General features: G+C 55.4%; 2 non-coding genes across 2 annotated transcripts in view; both read right to left on the reverse strand.

Annotated features, from left to right (window-relative positions):
* LOC136613212 (28S ribosomal RNA) overlaps positions 1-716 on the reverse strand; it is a 4,353-nt gene extending 3,637 nt beyond the window's left edge. The window contains exon 1 of the ribosomal RNA XR_010790474.1: positions 1-716. This exon is cut by the window's left edge and continues 3,637 nt beyond it. This is a non-coding gene — a ribosomal RNA (28S ribosomal RNA).
* A 342-nt stretch (positions 717-1,058) lies between these two features.
* On the reverse strand, positions 1,059-1,208 carry LOC136613218 (5.8S ribosomal RNA). Its single transcript, XR_010790480.1, has one exon. It is a non-coding gene; the product is annotated as a 5.8S ribosomal RNA (ribosomal RNA).
* Positions 1,209-7,207: the final 5,999 nt, after the last annotated feature.

Raw genomic sequence — 7,207 nt, forward strand, 5'->3', positions numbered from 1 at the left:
TCTTGCCGAAGAGGCCGCCCCCCCCCCCTGGTCCGAGCGCCCTCCCGGCTACCTTCCAGACCCTCGAGGCCTTCCCAGCCGGCCCAGAGCCGGTCGCGGCACACCGCCGCAGAGGAAGTGCGCCCTGCAGGGGCCGCAGCCACCACTGCGTCTCCTGGCCTCCGCGAGGGAGGCGCGGGGGCGCCGGACGCGGGCCGTCCAGGCGGAGAGTCCAGCGCCGCGGGACGGCCGGCTAGGCTTGCCCGCCGGGTTGAATCCTCCGGGCGGACGGCACGGGCCACACCCATTTACCTCTTAGCGGTCTCACGCCCTCTTTAACTCTCTCTTCAAAGTTCTTTTCAACTTTCCCTTACAGTACTTGTCTGCTATCGGTCTCGCGACGGTATTTAGCCTTAGATGGAGTTTACCACACGCTTTGGGCTGCATTCCCAAGCAACCCGACTCTGGGGAGAACCGGGTCCCGCCGCGCCGGGGGCCGCTACCGACCTAACACCGTCCGCGGGCTGGGCGTCGATCAGAAGGACTCGGTCCCCCGAGCTACGCCGAGGTGGGTCTGGTCTCCCGTACACCACATTTCTCGCGCCCGCCGGGCGGGGATTCGGCGCTGGGCTCTTTGCTCTTCACTCGCCGTTACTAAGGGAATCCTGGTTAGTTTCTTTTCCTCCGCTTAGTAATATGCTTAAATTCAGCGGGTCGCCACGTCTGATCTGAGGTCTGAGTCGAGGAGGAGGCGGGTGGGCAAGCGGCGGCACCTGGGGAAGGAGAGAGATAGAGGGGGGGCACCAGCCATCCCACTGCCGCTCTCCAGACACACGCCAACAAGCCTCGGGAGGCAGCCCTGTGGTTACCACGGACAGCTTCTCGCGAGGGGGGCGCTTCGGGGGCGCCAGAGAGAGAGTCTGGCCTTAGGGCGACGAAAGGGAGCGAGAGCCAGGGAGAGCGGTGGCGGCGGAGAGAGGATGCCTCGGCGGCTGGACCCACACGCGCGCGCTCCTCCTCTCTCCGCTGCTGCCGGTGGACCCTTGCGACGTCCCCAGAGGCGACGATCGAAGGGGGAGCGACCCTCAGACAGGCGTAGCCCCGGGAGAAATCAGGGCCGCAAGGTGCGTTCGAAGTGTCGATGATCAATGTGTCCTGAAATTCACACTAATTCTCGCAGCTAGCGTTCTTCATCGACGCGCGAGCTGAGTGATCCACCGCTAATAGTCGCGTGTTTTTTTTCGACTCTCGGGCCAGGGGGGAGACACCCCAGGCGGCGCGCCTCGATCCCCTCGTACCGCCCCGTGGGGGCGGACGGAGTTCTGTCGTGCACCTTCAACGCAAGCGTCTCTTAATTTTTTTCCCTTCCCCAGGTCCACGTGACGCTGGGTTCAGGGGGCCCTGTCGTCCCGGCGCTCGGTCCGCCCTGCTGAACCCTCGCTCCGCCATCGCGGATGGGGTGTTGTGACGGCGGACGGGTCAACGGTACTTTACACCTTCGCTCGTATGCCCCCCACTCCTCTCGCCGGGCCAGCCGTGACGGCAGACGGGCTGGCCCCGGGAGAGGGCGCGGTCCGGGCTGATTGGTACCGGGATCGGCCTTTTGTTCGTGGCTGGAGGGGTGATGGTGTCGCCGTTGCTCCTCCCCCCCCCCCCCCGCCGGCCGCGGGTTCACGTCGGCACCCCCCCTGGCCCTCCCCGCCGGGACAGGCCTTCCTATCGGGGGGCGACGCCTGGAGTCGATTGCCGGACGGGACTCCTGCCCTGGAACGGCTTCTGCGTGGGGTGCACGGGCTGGGGCTCCTGGGAGGCCTCGCAGTCCTTTCTTCGCACTCTCGGTAATGATCCTTCCGCAGGTTCACCTACGGAAACCTTGTTACGACTTTTACTTCCTCTAGATAGTCAAGTTTGATCGTCTTCTCGGCGCTCCACCAGGGCCGTGGCCGACCCCGGCGGGGCCGATCCGAGGACCTCACTAAATCATCCAATCGGTAGTAGCGACGGGCGGTGTGTACAAAGGGCAGGGACTTAATCAACGCGAGCTTATGACCCGCACTTACTGGGAATTCCTCGTTCATGGGAAATTATTGCAATCCCCGATCCCTATCACGAACGGGGTTCAGCGGGTTACCCGCACCTGTCCGCGAAGGGTAGACACACGCTGGTCCATTCAGTGTAGCGCGCGCGCAGCCCCGGACATCTAAGGCCATCACAGACCTGTTATTGCTCGATCTCGCGTGGCTGAAAGCCACTTGTCCCTCTAAGAAGCTGGACGCGGACCGCTGGGGGTCGCGTAGCTAGTTAGCATGGGGGAGTCTCGTTCGTTATCGGAATTAACCAGACAAATCGCTCCACCAACTAAGAACGGCCATGCACCACCACCCACAGAATCGATAAAGAGCTATCAATCTGTCAATCCTTTCCGTGTCCGGGCCGGGTGAGGTTTCCCATGCTGAGTCAAATTAAGCAGCAGGCTCCACTCCTGGTAGTGCCCTTCCATCAATTCCTTTAAGGTTCAACTTTGCAACCATATTCCCCCCGGAACCCAAAGACTTTGGTTTCCCGGAGGCTGCTCGGCGGGTCCTGGGAATAACGCCACCGGATCGCCAGTCGGCATCGTTTATGGTCGGAACTACGACGGTATCTGATCGTCTTCAAACCTCCGACTTTCGTTCTCGATTAATGAAAGCATTCTTGGCAAATGCTTTCGCTTTGGTTCGTCTTGCGCCGGTCCAAGAATTTCACCTCTAGCGGCACAATACGAATGCCCCCAGCTGTCCCTCTTAATCATGGCCCCAGTTCCAAAAACCAACAAAATAGAATCGGGGTCCTATTCCATTATTCCTAGCTGAAGCATTCAGGCGACCGGCCTGCTTTGAACACTCAAATTTTTTCAAAGTAAACGCTTCGGGCTCGCCGGGACACTCAGTCAAGAGCATCGGAGGGGCGCCGAGAGGCAGGGGCTGGGACAGGCAGTAAGCTCGCCTCGCGGCGGACCGCCAGCTCGATCCCAAGATCCAACTAGGAGCTTTTTAACTGTAGCAACTTTAATATACGCTATTGGAGCTGGAACTCTTTTTATTTATAAAATTATCAAACACTACAAAAAAAAAACTGGTCATACATTTTCTTGACGTCATAACTAACAAATGGCTAAGCGTTACTGCATAAAGTGTTCTTTTTGTCCACGAAGAAGTCTCTTCTTGTGTCCTCTCCATGGTATCCTGGTCTGGTGCGTCCCCCGTGCAGAAACGCGTGCGGAAGGAAGAAAGAAAAATAACTTGTCACACCACTCACCATAACACACATAAACCCTTAAGGGAGGGAGGAAATGCCCTGCGGCAGCTACCCCTATGTCGGGTCCGCCCCTCACCCCCACAGAAGAAACCCATATATACAAATATACATATATATATAAGACCAAAATTATATATACAATTTTTTTTTTTCCCAATACACACCTATGCCAAAACAAGACCGACCCAAAAGGAAAGGAGAAAAAACCAGCAAAGCCCTTTTTTTTTTCCCCCATAAAGTCATATACACCTGAAAAACATTTTCATCTTCTGAACATAACCTTACAGGAAAACATACATGAAAAACATACATTACCCCCTTTGTGGCTCCAGGGTAGATGTCTGAAAACCCTATGCACACATACCTGCTTTGGGAAAACAAAAATCTGTTATGTGCAGGAAAGGGGGATAACAGCCCTCCACCAGGGAGGAGAGAGCAGGGAACCTAAGGCACCGGAAAGTGGAAACCCCTCCACCTCCCATCCGGCGTGCCCCGCTCCCCTGACTCCCTGGAGCGCAACTTTACCAGGTCACCAAGGATGTCCCTACATACTGTGTCTATAGGGAGGACTTTCTGCTGCGTCGAGACTAAACATCTTGCGTTCCACGTGTAATACCTAACCACTAGGCAAACTAGGTATAACATGCAGCGGTCCTTACCCTCCAGGTATCTAAATGCGCCATACGCCCACTCAGGGTAGGAGAGGGCAGCTAGCCGAGGCCAGCCGATGGAAGCCCCCACCTGCTTGTAAACCTCTGTATTAAAGGGGCAATCGAGCAGAAAATGCTCCATGGTCTCCACTAAGGAGGCGCATTGCTCGCGGGGACAGAATCTGTCGTCCGCGTTTCTATACTTCAGATTGTCCCTTACATACAACTTCCCATGGAAGGAGCGCCAGGCCAGATTCCCAAACTTCTGCGGGACCCGTGTTGAATTCAAAAGTAGCAACCCCCCCTCCAGGTCCTTACCTGGGCAGTCCTTGAGGGCCAGTGGTTTTTAAAAGTGGGCGATCAAGACGCGCCGATCGAGACATTGCCTCTTCAGGGATCTGATCTCCCCCACCCCCAAACCCCACCGACGTATCAGTTTCAGAACCGGAGCAATGTAAGCCGGGAGGTGTCCGTGTGGCGTGCGGAAATCCTTCACACGCCCTCCAGTCTCCCATTCTGGAAGAAAGGCCCAAACCATCCCTTGGCGGAGACTACCCACCAAGGAGCCCTTCCTGTACACCAGAAGTTGGCCACGTTGATTTTAAGAAAAGTGTTTACGAGAAACACCACTGGGTTTACCATAGCCAAACCCCCAAGTCTCCTTGGTCGATATGTGACCTCCCGTCTGACGAGGTTCAGCCTGTTACCCCATAACAGTTGGAAAAACAGGCTGTAGACCCATGTCCAGAAAGGCTCTGGCAAGATACAGACACTGCCCAAATAGATTAGTAAAGGGAGCAGGAAGGTTTTGACAAGGCTCACCCTTTCTCTCAGGGACAAAGACCATCCCTTCCACTGATCGACCTTCTGGCTGACACCCTTCAATTTACCTTCCCAATTTTTGGTGGGGTAATCACCCTGGTCGAAATGGATGCCCAAAATTTTGGCGCTCTCCTGAGGAGCTGGGAGGGTGTCCGGGAGCCTAAAATCAGGAGCTCCCTCTCCCAGCCAGAGACTCTCACACTTTTCCCAGTTGACTTGGGATCCGGAGGCCTCCGAATACTTGATCACCTCTGACACCACAGCCTCCGCCTCCCCCTGGGAAAAGACGAAAATCGTGACATCATCAGCGTAGGCCACCATCTTCAAGGCCGGACCCGGCCCAACCAGACCCGCCCTGACCCCCACCAACGGTCCGCTACCCAACCGCCTTAAGAAGGGGTCCATTGCGAACACGTATAGTAAGGGGCTCAAGGGACAGCCCTGGCGGACACCGGACCCCACCGAAAAGCGGCGCCCAACCCAACCGTTCACGAGCGGGAAACTCTCAGCCCTTCTATACAAAATCTTTAGCCAATCCACAAACCCCTCAGGCATACCATAGAGCAGAAGGACCATCCAGAGATACTCGTGGTTGACCCTGTCAAATGCCTTTCTCTGATCCAAGGACAGGAAAAACCCCCTCCAGTTTCCAGCCCTACTCTGTTCCACAGCCTCCCGGACACAGCAGACAGCACCTAAAGTGCTTCGGCCAGGGACAGAGCAATGCTGGTCCGCTGAAAGGAGGTTCGGCGCAAAGCATACAAGCCGGTTGAAAAGAATCTTGGCCAGAACTTTCTGGTCCGTATTGAGAGCTATGGGCCTCCAATTCTCAATACCGGAGGAGTCTTTACCCTTTGACAGGACAATCAGGGCTGACTTCCTCATTGACTCCGGCAGACTGCCCGAGGATAAGCAGTCGTTATAAATCTCGGTCAAGAGGGGAGCCAACTGCTCCTTAAAAGTCTTGTAGAACTCGGATGTTAAGCCGTCTGGACATGGCGTTTTCTTGGGCCGAAGCCCATCAAAGGCCACTTTTACTTCCTCTACCCTGATAGGTTCTGTAAAAACGTCCAACCCGGGGACCACCACCTCCTCCAAGATGGTTTCGGTCAGGAAGCTAGAGACTCCATCTTTGTCCAGATCCTTCTCTGCCAGGAGCTCCGAGTAGAAGGATCTGACGATTTCCAGAATCTCTGAACTGGACCTCTTCAGGGATCCTGTACCATCTATCAGTCCCGTTACTAACTTACTTCTCACGGACATCTTACAGTTCCTGTAGGGGTCGGGCGAGCGGAACTTCCCGAAATCCCTCTCCAGAACCAAAGACGCGTGCCTATCATACTGGCAACTCCTAAGCAGAGATTTCACTCTGGTGACTTCCGCGCGGTTGCCCCCAGTGGAGACGAGTTTCTCTAGCCTCCTCCTCAGGCCCTGGTACACTCGGTACAAGGTCAGGGACCTAAGGCTGGATAGCTCACGGAAGAATTTTGCCACTCTCTTTTTGAAGACCTCCCACCACTCTGATCTTACTACTGCAGAGGTCCATGAGTGGAGTCTGGCTCTGAAGGAAATCCTCGAAGTACTGTCTCACCGCTTCTTCTTCCAAGAGGGCCGGATTCAGCTTCCATAACCCCCTTCCCGCCTGAGGAGTTTCTGAAACATTCAGAGAAAAGGAAATCAAACAGTGGTCGGAGAATTCCACCTCGACCACCTCGAGAGGCGACGAGATGGCCTCCTCCTTAACATAAAACCTGTCTATTCTAGACCTACAGCTACCTCGATGATATGCGAACATCGTGCCGCCTGAGGTGCCTCGAACGTGGACATCCTCCAGGCGGGCCTCACTCACTATGCTATTCAATGTGACGCTGTCATAGGCCAACCTGTCCCTGGCGCCTCCCCTATCTGAGGGCCTCGTGACGTTATTGAAGTCCCCGCCAAAGACCACCAGTCGATCTGAAAAAAGATAGGGTTTAATCCTTGTGAAGAGAACCTTCCTCTTGAACTTGGATTGAGGGCCATAGATGTTAATGAGCCGGAGCTCCTGCCCCTCCACAAGGACTTCTAGTACCAGACATCTACCCATTTCTACTTCAATCACTCGTCGGCATGTGACATTTGCAGTCTTAAAAAGGACTGCCACCCCGCTATACGGCTCGGCCGCAAGAGACCAGTAGGATGGTCCGTGCCTCCACTCTCTCTTCGCCTTATGCTGCAATCCGAGGTCAGTTAACCTGGTCTCCTGCAAAAACAAAATGTCAGCTTCAACGCGGCCGAGAAAATCAAAGGCCATAAATCTTGCCGTATCAGACATTATGCTGGCAACATTAATACTTGCCAGTGTCAACGGGGAGAGTGCTGCCATAAAGAGTGATTAAATTAGACGGCCTTCCTTTTCCCACCTCCCTCCACCAAATCTGTGTCCCCGCCTCCTTCCACCCCCCTCTTGAGGCACACCG

Source organism: Eleutherodactylus coqui, chromosome 2 (genome assembly GCF_035609145.1).
Source record: "Eleutherodactylus coqui strain aEleCoq1 chromosome 2, aEleCoq1.hap1, whole genome shotgun sequence".
In the NCBI taxonomy this organism is placed as follows: Eukaryota; Metazoa; Chordata; class Amphibia; order Anura; family Eleutherodactylidae; genus Eleutherodactylus; species Eleutherodactylus coqui.